The sequence below is a fragment of the Acomys russatus genome, chromosome 17, assembly GCF_903995435.1.
Source record: "Acomys russatus chromosome 17, mAcoRus1.1, whole genome shotgun sequence".
NCBI lineage: Eukaryota > Metazoa > Chordata > Mammalia > Rodentia > Muridae > Acomys > Acomys russatus.
Window position 1 is genome coordinate 60,655,346 of NC_067153.1, and position 16,999 is coordinate 60,672,344.

Here is a 16,999-nt window from a genome sequence, read left to right on the forward strand (position 1 = left end):
GGAAGATGGCGGCCTGTAGTGCTAGGGGAACAGAGTTTTTAAAGGAAAAAAACTGTAGGGGGAGTTTCCAAGCCTTGCTGTTGCATGATAGGTTAGAGGGGCACAGGAAAGTTGTCCTTTAAGCTGATTGGCTGGAGGACCAGGGCTAAGCGAGGGGACCAGTGCAGGGGGCAGTTTTTTGTACGGTCTGGTTGTGGTGACCTGTGGCTCTGATTGGTTGGCCCCGGGTACAAGCTTCCAGGAATGGTTTGTGGCTCTCCTTGGAAACTCTGGGGAAAGGGGGAGCGGGGGGTAGGGGGCAGATTGTGTGTGTGTGTCAAGTTCTCAGGCTCTGAACACAAATTGGTGTTGGTTTGGTTTCTACAATATCATGTGTATTACATCTTGAAGGAGCAAGGTTATAGCCAAGCAGGCATGCTTTTATTCAGAAATTGAGAAATACACACACACACACACACACACACACAGAGCTTAATGGCTATCACACTTGCCTCTAAGAATCCAGGCACTGAGTGCTGGGTTCACAATCCTACGGCTACATGAACAGGCCATAAACACTAGGCATGATGGTGCACACCTGTAATGCCAGTGTGCAGGAGGTGGAGGCAGAAGGAGCAGGAAGCCAAGGTCATCCTTAACTACATATCCTGTTTGAGGCTATCCTGCGCTACAGGGGAGCCTGTCTCAAAACAAACAAACAAACAAACAAACAAACAAACAAACCAGGAGTTGGGAGATGGTTCAGTGGCTAAAGGTACTCCTCGCTACCAATCCTGATGTTCTGAGTTCAATTCCTTGGGTCCCCACACGGTGGGAGACCTGACTGCCATGACTTGTCCTCTGATGTCCACTCACATGCATGCACACACAATAAATAAGAATGCAGTTCAAGGGCTGGGAGTGGTGGTGCACACCTTTAATCCCAGCACTCCGGAGGCAGAGGCAGGTGGATCGCTGTGAGTTCGAGGCCAGCCTGGTCTACAAAGCGAGTCCAGGACAGCCAAGGCTACCCAGAGAAACCCTGTCTCAAAACAAACAAACAAACAAAAAATGCAGTTTAAAAGTTTTTTTTTTGTTTTTGTTTTTTGGCTTTTCAAGACAGGGTTTCTCTGGGTAGCTTTGGCTGTCCTGGACTCACTTTGTAGACCAGGCTGGCCTCGAACTCAGATGTCTGCTTGCCTCTGCCTCCCAAACACTGGGATTAAAGATGTGCACCACGACTGCCAGAACTAAAACATTTTTTATATTCTAATTTCCCATTTCTTTTTAGCATTTTTTTATTTTATAAACTTTATGATTTTTAAAATATTGCAAATATATATATATATATATACAACAAACTAAACCAGACTAGGGCTGGAGAGTTGGCTCAACAAATAAGAGCACTTAGTGTTCCTGCAGAGGATCCGGGTGTGTGAGTGGCAGCACTCATAAGGGGGCTTGTCTGTAACTCTGGTTCCAGAGCATCTGCAGCCCTCTTCTGAATTAGGTGGGCCCCGACACACGCATAGTGCACATACGTACAAGCAGGCAAAATACTCATGCATATAAAATAATTTTAACAATTAGCCAGACCCAAAGTCTGTACATCTAAGCGAACTTCTGAACAGAGAGCAGCACTTGGTAGAGAAGCTGTGGGGCTTCGTGCTGGATTTTACACTTTCACTACGGAATGTATTTTTAGACAGTCGCTACTAAAAATGAAAAATCCATGACAGACTTACAACTAGAAGAACATTTAGCTTTATATTTTTTCTCATAATGCATGTTCGTTATCTGTAGTCAGTCCTCTGTTGTCTCCTAATATTTATATTTAGCCTTTCTTTCTTTTTCTTTGTTTTTGTTTGTTTTGTTTTGTTTTTCAAGACAGGGTTTCTCTGTCCTGGAACTTCCTCTGTAAACCAGGCTAGCCTCCCTCAAACACACAGAGATCCACCTGCCTCTGCCTTCCTAGTGCTGGCTTATTTATTTGATTCCCAACTCAGGGTTTCTCTGTGTAGCCTTGGCTGTCCTGGAACTCACTCTGTAGAGCAGGCTGGCATGGAACTCATATTGATCTGCTTGCTTCTGCCTCCCAAGTACTGGGATTAAATGTGTGGGCCAACTGCCCCCCCCCCCAGCTCATTTATTTATTATTATGTATACAGTGTTTTATCTGCATGTACACCTGGGTGTCAGAAGAGGGCATCAAGTCACATTATAGATGGTTGTGAGCCAGCATGTGGTTGCTGGCAATTGAACTCAGGACCTCTGAAAGAGCAGGCAGTGCTCTTAACCTCTGAGCCATCTCTCCAGCTGCCTCTATACGTTCTAATTCCATCCATTTTCCTCCAAACTTTGTGATTAAATTTTTCTTTGCAGCTAAATAGTGTTTTGTGTGTGTTTGGGTGATGGGGTGGGGAGATGCCACAGCTACTTGTTGGGGTCAGGGGTAACTTGTGGGAGTCAGGGGTAACTTGTGGAGGTCAGGGGGTAACTTGTGAGAGTCAGGGATAACTTGTGGGGGTCAGGGGGTAACTTGTAGGAGTCGAGTAACTTGTGGGGGTCAGGGGTAACTTGTGGGGGTCAGGGGTAATTTGTGAGGGTCAGGGGTAACTTGTGGGGGTCAAGGGTAACTTGTGGGGGTCAGGAGTAACTTGTGGGTATCAGGGGGTAACTTGTGGGAGTTGGTCCTCTCTTTCCACCATGTGGGTCCAGGTTGTCAGGAGCTTTACCTGCTGAGCTACCTCACCCCTCTGCAACTTGTTTTGTTTTCTTGTGAGAAGCCAAGTGGATTGTTCCCAGCATTCAGCATTTTGCTGATGGTATCTCCAACAGTGTCACTTACAAGTTAAGGAAATTTTTACCCCAGCCCTGCTCTCCTTACTACGTGAGCTCACAAGCTAATTCTTTAACATGAATCTTATAAAGAGCCTTAAACTATAAAGATGGAGGTGAAACTTCTGAGAATTGGGGTGCTGCACTGTGGGGTTCGTTCTGCCCCTACTCTCTTTGAAAGGGCAAACCCCAGGGAACAGAGAAAGGAGGAAAGGAGGAAGGGAAGGAGGGAGGGAGGGAGAGGACACCACCTGTTCAAAGCTCAGAACCGTCTTTATCTTCTTTCCGGTTCTGATTACTCTGATAAGCTCCCATTCTGGGACAGAGGTGGAATACACAAAGATGTTCAGGACAGTGGCAAATTAAAATTCACCCGGACCTTACCAGAGAGTTCACAAGCTCAGCACCTTCTCAGCCCTAGGGACTCTGCAAAGGATCCCCAGATACCTTGCCGTGTGTGTGTGTGTGTGTGTGTGTGTGTGTGTGTGTGTGTGTGTGTCCATTCCTGAATAGAACAGGAGCTGACTTCACAGAGGGGAGCTGTAACTTGTCCTGACCCCTTTAAAAGAACAAGGATGTGAGCAACCTGGGGTAATCAGACCACAGGAGGGTGGCTTGGGGAGGTGTAGCAGCCATACTAGCCAGGGCAGGTGAATGTGTTCTTGTTCCTGTGGCTTGAATGTATGGCCTCGCCTCATAATGGTCTTGTATGAAATGGCTTGTGTTCAGCAGGAGAAAAGCAAAGCATTACTCCGAGTGCCCACCCAGTGCTCAGCTGCCAGGGGCAGCACTTCCCGCCTTGGCCACTCTCCTGCTCTTTTCCCTGGGAGGTGGGCTTCTTTTGTTGAGTCAGCAGAAGAGAAAACAATCCTGAGGAGACTCTCCCAAGAAGATAACCCTGAGAGAAATAGCACTGAGCTATGATGCTATGGTAGCAGCTGAGAGCTGGTCAGAGTATAAGGAATATTCTAGACTCTAGAATCTAGAAGAATAGCATGGCTTGGAAGCAAAACAGGCAAGCCCAGGGAAGAGGTGTGTGTGTGTGTGTGTGTGTGTGTGTGTGTGTGTGTGTGTGTGTGTGAAGGTAAGTGTAGAAGGAGAGAAAAAATTAAAAACAAGAATGGAATGTAGTGGCTTGTGCTTGTTATGCCACCAAAAAAGACTGTGGTAGGAAGATAAATGCCCAAAGCTATCTTGGGTGACAGAGTGAGTTCAAGACCAGTCTAGGCAAGAAAGCTAGACTATGTCTCAAAAAAAAAAATTTTTTTTTTTCAGTGCTGAGGATGAACCTCAGAAGTGGTATACTTGTTTAGCTGTTTGAGGTACTGGGTTCAAGCCCTGATACTAGAGAAAAAAGGAAGGAAGGGAAGCAAAGAGGGAGAGACGGTAGAGGAGAGGAGGGGAGGGGAGGGGAGGGGAGCGAAAGGAAACCATCTGAGGCTGACTAAGAATTAGTGGGGAAGTACAAAACGTTTGAGGACCCAACTGGAACAGAATCCAGGAAGCACCGAAGGGCGTGGTCATGGAGAAGCCTGTGTTCTGTCTCATTGGAGCTAAACTGACGATGGGGCAAGGCAGGGTTGGTAGATGCAGTTGAAGGGCTCTCAGTAGCAGTCATCCTCACTGTGGTAAGACTGGAGCGAGCACAGTGTGCGTGCGTGCCTGCCTGCGTGCCTGCGAACCTTCTTGCCTTCTTTTGCCTCCACTCCATGAGGAGTCGGGAGACATTTCCATACGTGCACACCGCGTGGCGTGATCATCAGACCAGGACAGACGGCGCTTCTGTTATTCACACGTTCAAATGTTCCATGTGACGTTGTTCCGTTTCTGTTTTGAGAGCCTGGGAACCAGGCTGACCTCAAACCCACGGGGGTCCGTCTGCCGCTGCTTCCCGGGTGCTGGGACTAAAGGCGTGCACCACCACACCCACCCCCCTTTTCAGTTTGAGACAAGATTTGATATGTAGCCAGGCTGGCCTCAAATTCGTGGCAGTCCTCCTGCCTCAGCCTCCCAAGTTCTAGGATTTCAGGTGCGTGCCGCTACATCTGCCTCCTTTTATTTTTCTTCTTCTCCGGCTAGTGCTGGAAATCAAACCCAAGGGCTTCGGTGTCTTAGGCAAGTATTCTAGCACTGAACCGCATGGCTGGCTTCCTCCTGGTCTTTTGTACCCTGGCTCATATGGCGGTAACTGTAATTATGCCCAAGTCTGACAGAGTAACGGGAGGTACAGATAAATGAAGTGGCTCTTAAAAAACAGTGGGTTGCGGCCAGGCGTGGTGGCGCGTGTCTTTAATCCCAACACTCGGGAGGCAGAGGCAGGTGGGTCGCTGTGAGTTCGAGGCCAGCCTGATCTACAAAGGGAGTCCAGGACAGCCAAGGCTACACAGAGAAATCCTGTCTCAAAAAACAAACAAACAAACAAACAAAAAACAAAACCCAGTAGGTAACTGAGCATAGTGGCACCTGCTCATGCTCCCAGCACTAATGAAGGCTGAAGTAGATGGATCAAAAGTTCGAGGCCAGCTTTATCTACATTCCAAGTGTGAGGGCCAGCCTGGGCTAAGCGAGACCCTATCTGAGAAGGAGCAAGCAAGCAAACAACACAGTAGCGAAAGGTAGAGAAGGGGAGATGACTGACAGGCTGAAGCCAGAAGCAGTAGGAAGGAGGCAGACAAACACAAGTTAGGCCAGAAGGAAATCGTGGATGAGGGCCCGAGGAGGAAACAATAGAATCCTGAAAAGCCCTCATCGGGCCCACTTGGCAGCTTAGGGGTGCCAGGAAAGGGCAGGTGGGAAATGAGGCCACAGGGGTGAGTGCCTCAGGCAGGCCAAGGATAAGCAGAGATGGGGAGCAACAGCTCACCTCAGGGGCAGAGGAAAGAGGCCAGATGCCAGAGGCAAGTCCACTGTCGGGAACTCCACTTCCAGGGACCCCACTTCCTCTTCTGGCCTCTTCTGGCACTGCACACACATCATCAATAGACATGCATGCAGGCACAACACCCACACTCGTAAAAGTAGTAGTAGCAGTAATAATAATAGTAAATAATAGTAAATAAAGGGTGAGTCTTTTGTTCTGTTTTCGAGACGGGCTTTCTCTGTGTAGCCGTGACTGCTCTAGAACTCACTCTGTAGACCAGGCTGGCCTTGAACTCACAGTGATCCACCTGCCTCTGCCTCTGCCTCCCAAGTGCTGGGATTAAAGGAGGCCTCTGGCAGGGAGCTGTCTCAGGCTGTGGTGGTCCTGGAAGGAGAAAGCTGCAGAGGGGCTTCCTGTCAGTGTTCACACTCTGACCCTGTGGAGGAAGGTTTTCCCAGTTCCCGTGTGTCTGAGGCATTGGCCCCTGTCTGTCTTAGTGTCCTGTTGCTATGAAGAGACACTGTGACCATGGTAATGCTTATAAAAGAAAGCATTTCATTGGGGGCTTGTTTTCCAGTGTTAGAAGTTAAAGTCCACTGCCACCACGGCAGGAAGCACGGCGGCACACAGGAAAAATACTGCTGGAGAAGGAGTTGAGAGCTCTACATCTGGATCTATAGGCAGCACAGGGGGGGGGCGCGGGGAGAGGGTAAGAGAGCCGCTGGGCCTGGCTTGAGCATTTAAAAGCTCAAAGCCCACCCCCAGTGACACATCCTCCAGCAAGGCCACGCCTCCCGGTCCTTCTCAAGTAGCAATTCTCTCTAATGACCAGGCATTCCTGTTCCAACCACCTCATGGTCCATGATACACATTTGCTCGGACTTCGTCCCTGGTTACTCCTCACTCTAGGCTTCCCTGCTCCCGTTTTTGTCCTCTTGCTGTTTGGTCATCAATCTTTCCCCCTTAGGGGTACAGACTTGCCTCATGACTGGCCAGGTTTTTTTCAAGCCTGTCTACCCACTCTCTCAGCTCTAGGACCTTAGTTTCTTAACCCTTTGGGCCCCTGGTTGCTTCTTAAGAAATATTACCTTTACATTAGATTTTTGGGGTTTTGAGTTTTTTCCAGACAGCGTTTCCCTTGTAGTCCTGGCTGTCCCGGACTCACTTGTAGACCAGGCTGGTCTCGAACTCAACAGAGATCCGCCTGCCTCTGCCTCCTGAGTGCTGAGATTGAAGGTGTGCGCCACCACGCCTGGCCACATGTATATTGTTTCTACACCCTCAGAAAGCAGTCTACTGGGTGGAAAGCAGGTCCACAGAGGAGAAAGGGTTTCCTTCTCACCATGTGACCAGATTTCTCTAAAAACTAGATCCGTTTCTCTAGGCGTTGTTCTCTGAGGTTCCAGGCAATCCTGGACTAGATGGTCACTGTCAGTTGTATTCTGGGTCAAGTGGCCTTTCTAGGTCTGCTTAACTTTTTTTCCCCTGAGAGAAAAATGTGTTTTCCTTCCAAGCAGTCAAGTTATACATAAACTCTTTAAATAACTGGCTTAGAATTGGGAAGCGCTTCTATAGACATATTTAGGTAGCACTGAGTGGGAGCATGAAGGGATCAGAACAGAGTGGGCCTGCTCAGAAGTCTCCAAGAAGCTTTTGAAGCAAAGAAAAGAAAGAAAAAAATGACCAGTCAGACAAACCTGAGTTTAAATTCCAGTGTTGCCACTTCCTGGCTAGCTTGACATACCTAACATTCTCCCAGGTCCCTCTTTCTCGTAATAAAAAGCAACAAAAGCAAAACTGTAATTTGGGAGCTGCAGATGTAGCTCAGTTGATAGAGTGCTTGCTTGGTCTGGCAAGCATGGAGCCCTGGGCTCTAGTCCCAGGAGATGTGGTGGCTCATGCCTATGACCTCACACACAGGAGTTAGAGGCAAGAGGATCAGAAGTTCAAGGTTATCCTCAGCTGCCTATAGATTTTGATGCCAACCTGGGCCACATGGGACCCTGGGTGAGATAAGGGCAGGAGATAAGTAATCAACATATTCTTTCTATTGAGGCTCCTTAACTAATGGGCTTAGGGACTGTCGTAGGGTTTCTATTGCTGCAATAAAACACTATGACCAGAAAGAAATTTAGGGAGGAAAGCATTTATTCGGCTTACACTTTCACATTGCCTGGAGGCAGGAGCTGATGCAGAGGTCATGGAGGGATGCTGCTTACTGGCTTGCTCAGCCTGCTTTCTTATAGGACCCAGAACCACAAGTCCAGGGATGGCTCCACCCACAGTGGGCTGGGCCTTCCCCACTAATTGAGAAAATGTCTTGCAGCTGGATCTCATGGAGGCATTTCCTCAACCGAGGCTCCTTCCTCTCTGATGACTCTAGCTTGTGCCAAGTTGGCACACAAAACTAGCTGGTACAGGGGCACCCAAGAACCCCCCTCCAAGCCGGGCATGGTGGCACCCACCTTTAATCCCAGCACTTGGGAGGCAGAGGCAGGTGGATCTCTGTGAGTTCGAGGCCAAAGAAACCCTGTCTCGAAAAACCAAAAAAAAGAACCCCCTCCAAGTTAAATATAAACTATGTATGTAAGTTCATTATAAAATAAGAACAAAAACAAAAATCCATGCCCTGTAAGCTCACAGAGCTGTCGGGGCATCGGGTAAGAGGTTGGTCCTAGAGGGTTCTGTCCTAGCACAAAGGCACCGTCATGTTTCCAAATGAGTGCCCATGGCCCACTGAAGTCCTTGACGGTCTGTCTGATGTACCTAGTGTCAAGAACATAGTGATGACAGAACCCCCTCAGCCTTCAAATAGAAACTCAAGACGGTAGAGAGGATTCCTACGGAGTAGAGATGGGGGAAGGCGGGGGTGCTGAGTGTCCCCAAAGAGTTCAGCTTCTGAGGAGGAGTGTGTCGGTCCGTCAGTCACCCACAGGTGTCCTACGTGCCTCAGCTGACAGCATAGGCAGCAGTGCTGTGGGACTCAGGAGAGCCCTCCCTCTGTTGGACTGCATTACTCAGCTCTTTGCAGTCTCAGGCCTTATCGCTTAGCCTGCTGCCCTCTGGCCTCTTCTCTTTGTTTACCGACTTGACTGCCTTTCTCTAGAAACAAAAAAGGTGTTCAGTTCTGAATGGTGCTGGACTGCAGCTCCCAACCCCACCCCCACCTCCACCCCCCAAGCCTCCTTCCTTTCCCAGGAGGATTATGCCTCAGACAGACCCCTTCTGGGTTCTCACAGGCCTCTTCCCACACCTCCCAGGTAGAGAGAAGAATGGTTTGGTTTGGTTTGGTTTAAGTTGGCACCCCGCTTTTCCCCCCTCACCATCCCCCCCCCCCCCGCCGCCACCACCTCTGCGCCAATAAGCCCCACCCCCTCCCTCTCCCGCGTCACTTGTCTTGGCCGGAGACAGCTCCTCTCCTGCATTGTCTGACCAGGATTTGGAAGCTGTGGTTTCCATAGCAACCCCTGGGCATTTAATTAAGGGAGGAGGCCTTCATCTCTTCTAGGCTGGGCAATTCCAAATCTCAGCCGGAAAAGGATACCCTGAGGGGGCGAGGGAAGAGAGCTGTCCTCCAGAATAGCATAGTTCAGGCTTCTCCCCAGAACCGCTGGGCCCTGCTGGCCCACTCCCTCCCACTCCTATCCCTGTTTCACCCCAAACCTACTTTCAAAGCCGCTGTCCCCAGATAGTGGAAGTGGAATCCCCAGGATAGCAGAGGTGACAAGGGTCACAGGCTGGCTAGAAGACCCCCGCGCCCCCCCCCCACAAGTGTACTGTTGCTTGTTGTTTCCTTGGACTTGGTTGTGAGATAAGGGTGGGAGTTAATTCAACATGGCCTTTCAGTACAGGCTCCTTAACTAATGGGCGTAGGGACTCTTGGAAAACCCCCTCCAAGTAAAATATAAAATGTGCATATAAGCCGGGGGGGGGGGAGGGGGTGGCGCACACCTCTACTCCCAGCACTCCACTCGGGAGGCAGAGGCAGGCAGGTTGATGTGAGTTCGAGACCAGCCTGGTCTACAGAGTGAGTCTAGGACAACCAGGGCTACACAGAGAAACCCTGCCCCCCCCCCAAAAAAGCACCTATAAATTCATTATAAGTCTCTCCCCTGGGTACCCAGTACCTAGCTTTCACTTGATCCTATCCCAGCAAGGCACCCAGTGCTGCTGTTTGCCAGACTTTAAGCACTTCTTTTTTTTAACCTCTCGGAGCCGTGCCTGCCCTTCTCTGCCCCCACCCCCCAGACCCCGGCCCCATGCCAACCGTAAAATGGAGATGATATTTCTTTGTGAGACTATTGACGTTTGATGACTGTGTGACGAGGGGTGTTGTGGTGGTGGCATCAGTCATTGCTCTAACAGTTGGCTAAAGGGAGGGCTGCACACTGGAACCACCCCTACCGCCCTGAGGTGACAGGGTTGACCAGCGGTCACTACTGCCACCCCCTCGTTCTCTCTCTGCCCTGCCCAGGCTGCTGGAAAGTGCTATTGATGGGAAGTCTTAGCGGCACAGAGCGGAATTTCCAGGCTCCGGTCACTGAGTTCCTGAAATTCCTGAATTCTCATCTCATTTCGCAGCTGTGGCTGTGGCCACTTCTCCCCTCTTCTGCCCAGGTTGTGAGTGTTTCCTTTGATTGTATTTTTAGACTTTGGAAAGAACAAGCCCAGCTCACACAGTAACACCTTCCTGGTTTCCACTTCACGGACGTGGGTGTTGGGGCATTTCTTCTTCTCCTGACCGGTCTTCACCCATGACGAATTCGCATCATTACATTCTGTTGAAAATTCCTCTGTTTATATGGGTGTGGCGGCACAGGCCTGAAATCCCTGCACTCAGAAGGTGGAGGCAGGAGGTCAGAAGTTTAAAGTCATCCTTGGGCTAGCCTGGGATTCCTGAGAACCTGTCTCAACAACAACAAATATGAGAAGGAGGAGGAGAAAAAGAAGAAAAAAAGAAGAAGAAAGAAAGAATGAAAAAAGAAAAGAACAGCTGACCATGTTGGCACAGCACTTGGGAGGCAGAGGCAGGCGGATCGCTGTGAGTTCGAGGCCAGCCTGGTTTACAGAGCGAGTCCGGGACAGACAGGGCTACACAGAGAAACCTTGTCTCAAAAAACAAACAATCCAGAGTTTTGCTGAGGAAACATCAGAGCCCAAACTTTGGATTGTCTAAGGTACTAGGTTAGCAAGGCTTGGCCCTCAGCCCGGGAAAGCAGAGCCTGCCATCCCTAAAACTGAACTTAGGCCAGAGCCCTCAGGGTCACGAGGAAAGGGAGCCGATCAGGGAGTCCCAGTTGGCTTCAGCTTCCGAGTGCCCAGGCCAGGCTGCCTGGAGTTGTGCAAGGAAATCATGAGGAAGTTCAGTCAATGCCATCCTCATCAGAGACATAAAACAAACAAAACCAAAAAACCCAGGAGAGGGTGAGTAATTTCTCCAAGGTCACCCACCCAGTGGCTGAGAGGGACAGGATTCCAAGTAGACAGGGGCTGGCATGGGCTCTCAGCTGGTTTCTCTGCAAGTGTCATAGGCAGGTTTTGAATCCAATCTGGCTGCCTTTGGGGTGAAATTTATCTTCGTGCCCTGGATCGTGGCGTCTCATCTTCTACCCCACCCCATGTCCCCTCCCCCCCCACCCAGGACTGAGAGGTGGGGCTCCACCACTGGGGTTGTCTTCATCACATCTGGCTGGGCCCCAGTTAGCCAGTCCATTGTTTGTTCTCTGCCTTTCCCCAGCATCTGCTGCACAGGATTGTGGGTAACTAGACTGACCTCTTTGTCCCTCCCACTATGCTGACTGGAGACTGGAGTACCTGTTGTGGTGTCGAGACACACTGGACTAAGTGTGTTGTTTGGAGGGTGGGGGCGGGGGTGAGGGCGGGGGCGGGGGGGGGGCGGGGGCGGGGAGGGGGCTTCTGACACCATCCAGTCTTGCACATTGTAGACAGAATGGTGAAACCCAAAGGGAGAAGTCTCTTCACCCAGTCCCCGAGCTCATGTGTGTTCTGAGCACTCTTCGAGACATGACATGATGGGTCCTGGTCCCTGTGGAGTTCACATCATAGTGGGGTACAAAGACAGTGGATAGGGCAGCCAAGATGGTTCTGCTGGTAAAGGTGTCAGCTGCCAAGTCCGGGTCCTGCCTCTGATATCTCGGGTCCACTTAGTGGTAGAAAAAGAACTGATTTTGGAAAGTCATCCTCAGACCAACAGATGATCACTGAGGCACTGGTGCCCGCCCCATGCATGCATGCGGATGTACATACATACATAATATAGAACTTTTAAGTAATAAAGAACTTAAAAAAAATTTATTTATTTATTATGCATACAGTGTTCTGCCTGCATGTACACCTGTAGGCCAGAAGAGGGCACCAGATCACATTATAGATGGTTGTGAGCCACCATGTGGTTGCTGGGAATTGAACTCAGGACTCTGGAAGAGCAGGCAGTGCTCTTAACCTCTGAGCCGTCTCTCCAGCCCCTCTAAGAAACTTTTAATACAGAAAAAAAAAAAAGAAAGAAAGAAAGAACAGAAAATAGGTAAACAAAAGACATAAACCAGGAAGAACAATGGTAGAGACCACCCTGAGAGTAGGAGGACACGAAAGAGAAGCCTCAGCCGCCCCAGGTGGTGCTACCCTGGGTTCTAAAGGCTATAACGGTGACAACCGGCACAGTCACGGGAGAGCACATAACTGGAGAAGAAGCAGCCAGTGGCCGTCTCCTGAGTGTGCACTTCATGTGTCTGAGGACACTGGACAGGAAGCTATCCAGTTATCATGATAGGTGTTTTTGTTTGTTTGGTTTGGTTTTTCAAGACAGGGTCTCTCTGTGTAGCTTTGGCTGTCCTGGACTCACTTTGTAGACCAGGCTGGCCTCGAACTCACAGAGATCCACCTGCTTCTGCCTCCTGAGTGCTGGGATTAAAGGCGTGCACCACTTTGCCCGGCTTATTATTATTATTTTTATTTATTTAAATTTTATTTGAATAGATGTTTTGCATATTCTGACACTTTTTAAATTTTAATTTAATTTTATGTTTTGCCTGCATGGTTATCTGTATACCATGTGTGCCTCATGTCTGTGTCCATAGAGACCAAAACAGGGCACTGGATCGCTAGGAACTGGCATCACCGATGCTTATGAGCTGCCATACAGGTTAATGGTTATGTTGAACATAAGCCATTAACAGGCAGGAGCTTATGCGGCTCCTAGAGAGCCAGGTGACTCCAAGACAGAGGTCCCCACTCAGGAACCTAGGACTGAGGCTTCGAAGTGAAGAGGACGTGGAAGGGGCGGACCCCCCACAAGACAGGCTTGAGTCTGGGGCTGTACTTGCTTCTCAGGGTTAGGGAGGCATGAGTGTAGAGGAACCAAGGAGGTCCAGTGTCGCAGACCAAAGTCATGAAATGTTTTTAATTTCATGGTATATTCTTTCTGGAGAGAATCTATACTTTTGTTGTTGTTGTTGTTGTTTTTCAAGACAAGATTTCTCTGTGTAATAGCTCTGGCTGTCCTGGACTCACTTTGTAGACCAGGCTGGCCTTGAACTCAGAGAGATTCACCTGCCTCTGCCTCCCGAGTCCTGGGATTACAGATGTGTGTCACCACCCAGTGAGAATCTATACTTTTTATTTAATTAATTATTTTTTGTTTTGTTTTTCGAGACAGAGTTTCTTTGTATAACAGTCCTAGCTGTCCTGGACTCACTTTTGTAGACCAGGCTGGCGTTGAACTCACAGCGATCTGCCTGCCTCTGCCTCCCGAGTGCTGGGATTAAAGGAGTGTGCCACCACACTCGGCTTTATTACGATCTTGAAAGATTTCCAGCATCTGGAGAGGTGGCTCAGCAGCTCAGTACACTGGCTGCTTTTCCATAGAAGCAGGGTTTGATTCCCAAAACCCACAGGGCAGCTCACACCATCTGTAACTCCAATGCTCTCTCTGTTACCCGAGGCACACATGTGGTGCACAAACATACACTGAGACCAAACACCCATATACATAAAAATAAGTAATTAAAAAAAGATATAACACATCCCCCTCAAAAGATTTCGAACCATTGTTCATTCTAGAAATATTTATTCTAACTGTCTTCATCTTTCTGTAATAGTTGTATACTCAATAAACACTTACTGAATGAATGAGTAAGCCTCCCCCTCATTAGGACGTTTTCCCCCAATGGGAAAAAACAGCAACAGTCAAAAAAAATCTCAGAAGAGAGGAAAACTCAGCGTTGATTATTTTAACCCCCTAAGCTGTGACCCCAAGTACCACTCTTCTCAGCAGGGACCACTGCTTAAGACCCACACTTCAGTGACTCCCAGTCCCTGCCAGCACCCATCTCCTGTCCCGAAATCCACCGACTGCGCCTTTGCAGCCTGTCATCTGAAAATAACCCTGAAGCCGGGGGTGCGAGCGAGCGCTAGGGCGTCTTGCCCGGCCTCCGGGAGGGAGGGAGACTCTGCCCCCTGCCGGCCGCTGGGCTCCGTCGACCCCGGGAGAGTTAGGTGGCTCCAAGAGGGAGGTCCCCCCTCATGGGAACCCCGAGGGCTCCGAGGGGGCGTGGAAGGGCAGACCCTCCACTACGGGACAGGCTGGAGTCTGGGGATGCTGCGCTTGCTTTCCAGGGTTAGGGAGGCAGGGGTGAGGCGGCTGGGCAGGCGCTTCTGGAGGCCCAGGGAGGTCGGGTCTCAGACTTGGCTTTGTCATCGATCCCTTTTCCCTAGGCCCAGCTGCGACACCTTTCGATCCTGAGCCAATTCTCTGTATCGCCTACACTTAGCGTGCGGTGTACCAGCCTCCCCATCACCATGGAAACAGGAGGCTCTGCATCCATCCTAGAGAAGATTTGCAGGCTATGAGAAGAATCTGGATTTGAGGAAGAAAGATAAAGAGGGAGGGAGGGCAGGTTGTTGAGTAGCATCTGCCTTGTGAAGATGATTGACCCCTTGACAAGACGTTAACGCATCCTCTCAGCCCATCCGAACTGACCAACTTCCCCCAACATAACCCTGAGCTAACTCCTCTGAGCATCACATTTCTCATCTGTTAAATAGAAATCACTGCAGCACTTTCTTTGCAGGCTGTTGTAAGAATCCCGTTAGGTAATGCATACATAACACTTAGGTCAGTGCTTAGCACATAATGAATGCTCAACGATGTCGTCATCGGATATACTTCTGCATAGTTATTATCCAGGTATTTATTATTCCTGCGGCTAAGTGGCTAGTCCCTTGATAATAATGCCTTTTGGACCGGGCACGGCGGCACACACCTGTAATCCCAGCACTTGGGAGATATGAGGATCTGGGTGTTTCAAGTTTAGCCTCAGCTATACAACATGTTCAAAGCCAGCCTGAACATGAGGCCCCATCTTAAAAAAACAAAAGAAAAGAAAAGAAAAAAGAAACTAAAAAGAGAAGTGGAAAATTATAAATGTTTTTCGGTCTTGTGTCTGTGTGTGTGCGTGTGTGTTTTGCTGTTGCACAGACAGTGCGTGAATCAGATTGTGTGCCCATTCCCAGAAATGCAGAGACCATATCAGTACGTTGGGCATCTTCCTCTACTGTTCTCTCTGTTTTGCTTTAAGACAGCGTCTCTCATGACCTGGAAGATCACCATGTCGGCTCAGGGTAGCGGGCCAGAGGGATCCTGAGATCTAACTGACTCTGCCCACAGAGCTGGCTTACACACAGACACAGTACCACTGTCAGTGTCAGTCCCAGGCATTTTATTTGTGGGCTTTGGATTCAAATTCTGGTCCTTGTGCGTGTGTAGCAAGTGATTTCATCACTGAGCCATCTCCCTGACCCTTTTGTTTGCTTTTTTCTTCACGTCTCTTCTTTGGATGCCAAAATTCTAACCCCAGAGTTGGGCGAGGGGGAGCTTGTCTTTAATCCCAGCACTCTGGAGGCAGAGGCCAGCCTGGTCTACAAGGTGAGTCCAGGATAGTCAAGGCTACACAGGGAAACCCTGACTCGAAAAAACAAATTAAAAAAATCTAACCGTGCTTGCCCTGACACCGTGGGCTGTCACAGTCTTTCTGAAGACTCCTGTTCCATACACAGTGGCCTGCGGAATTCTGCTGCGGACTCTAACTCAGGTCTAACTTTATCTCTTGTCTTCACCATCTTCTGGCAGCTGTGAATTTGTGTAGCTTGTCTGGCCAGTGGCTTTTCTCTCGAATTCTAATAAAATGGTCCTCAAGTTTAGGAAGGAAAGAAGAAAGGAGGGAGGAAGGGAGAGAGGAAAGGGAGGGAGGGAGGGAGGCAAGTAGGCTGGCTTGACTCTGTGAAGCCAACACTCAGTATATGACTGTCTCCATGTGTCCCTGTGCCCAGCTCAAGGCCACAGTCAGCGCCCCATTTTGTCAGCAGCAAGAGTTTAATTAATTCCTTGCAGCAAGAGTTTCTGTGGGGATTTAACTCTCACGTGTGGGCCCCTGGACTTCACCAAAGTGAAAGCCAAACCTTCGCCCCCCCCCCGCACCCCCCCCACCCAAGACAGGGTTTCTCTGTGTAGCTCTGGCTGTCCTGGACTCAATCATGTGGTGAGGCAAAAACTCTTAACTGAATCTGCAAATAAAAACATGTTCGCAAGGCCGGGCATGGTGGCGCACACCTTTAGTGCCAGCACTCGAGAGGCAGAGGCAGGTGGATCGCTGTGAGTTCAAGGTCAGCCTGGTCTACAGAGTGAGTAGGACAGGAAGGGCTACACATAGAGAAACCCTGTCTCGAAAAACAAAAACAAAAACAAACAAACAAACACAAAAAACCATGTTCACAAGCCAGGATGGGAGCCCAGGCCTGGCATTGTGGCTACTTGAAGAGGCTGAAGCAGGAAGTTCAAAAGTTCAAGGCCTGCCTGGGATGCGGCTGAATTTTGGTTTCTTTAAAAGCCCAGTTATAAACCAGTCATGGTGGCACACGCCTGTAATCCTAGCACTCTGGAGGCAGAGGCAGGGCAGGCAAATCTATGTGAGTTCGAGGTCAGCCTGGTCTACAAAGAGAGTTCCTGGACAGCCAAGGCTACACCGAGAAACGCTGTCTTGAAAAACAAAAACAAAAACAAAAACAAAAACAAAAACAAAAACAAAAGAAAAACCAACCTAGTTATGTTACATGAATATGTTTTTGTTTTAATCCTGGCTGTGTGATACGAGGCTGCATCAGTTTGTCCACAGCTGTTGACTATGGTTATCACCCTGCTGTAAGAAGGGCGTGAATTTTGCCAGCTGCAGATAATTTAATTCTGGGGGACTCAAGAAGGTACAAATGGGAGAGCCCCCCCCCCCCCGCCAGGAGGGACTGTGGTCA